At 47.6% G+C, this 827-nt stretch overlaps 1 protein-coding gene across 1 annotated transcript in view; it reads left to right on the top strand.

The window, feature by feature from the left end:
• Window positions 1–827, top strand: part of CREB3L1 (cAMP responsive element binding protein 3-like 1) — a 33,635-nt gene that overhangs the window by 27,738 nt on the left and 5,070 nt on the right. The gene's annotated exons all lie outside the window — the stretch shown is intronic.

Genomic DNA, 827 nt, shown 5'->3' with positions numbered 1-827 from the left:
CCGAGGGTTGCAATCCCGTTGCCGGTCCCCAGTCCGGTCCGGGGGCAACACTGAGGGTTGCGATCCATTGCCGGACACGGAAAAAGACAAAAGACAAAAAAAAAAAAAAAAAAAAGAAATGCAAAATTTATCTCTCCCCAGACTTCCTGAGCCAGAAACTGGGTGACTCACATGCATAATTAAGTTTGAGAAACATTAGTATAGGGAGACTAACATAATGCCTGGCATGTAGCAGGTACGTAAAGTCACAGCTCTGGATTCTTGTCCTGCTCTGCCATTTTTGTGACTCTGAGGAAACTGGTAAGCCTCTCTGGATCCCCGTTTCTTTGTCTAAAAGGGGATAGAAGCACCATCGCACAGGACTAATGTGAGGATTCAAAGAGAAAGGGCCCAGCATGGTGCTTGGGCCCATTTTCTCTTTTTTTTATTATTCTCTCTCTTTTTTTTTTTTCTTGCTATTCTGAATTCTTGATAGTGCCCAGCCATGAGCCCACAGTAGGTCTTTAATCATTATTTGCTGGGATTAATTACAATAATGTCGACAATAGCCTGGTGTGTAGCAGGTGCCCAACACAAGACTTTTTCCTTCTTTCCTTCCTTCTTCTCTCCCAGCTTCTCCAGCAGGATCCAGCCACTCCTCTGTCCCCTGATTGGCCTGGAGAATCCCACCCCCCACCCCCAATCTCACCCCTCTACCTCTGGCTGGGATTCCTGTCCGGCCCACAAGAGGGCCAGGCCCTTGGAGCTATTTCGCCACCTGCTGTACATTCTGAGAACTGCAACCTCCACCTCCCAGCTGGGTGGAGGAGAGAGATGATTAAACATTT

The sequence above is a fragment of the Galeopterus variegatus genome, unplaced genomic scaffold, assembly GCF_000696425.1.
Source record: "Galeopterus variegatus unplaced genomic scaffold, G_variegatus-3.0.2 Scaffold608, whole genome shotgun sequence".
NCBI classification, from domain to species: Eukaryota; Metazoa; Chordata; class Mammalia; order Dermoptera; family Cynocephalidae; genus Galeopterus; species Galeopterus variegatus.
Note: the sequence above shows the minus strand (reverse complement) of the source record. Positions and strands in the feature narration are given on the sequence as shown.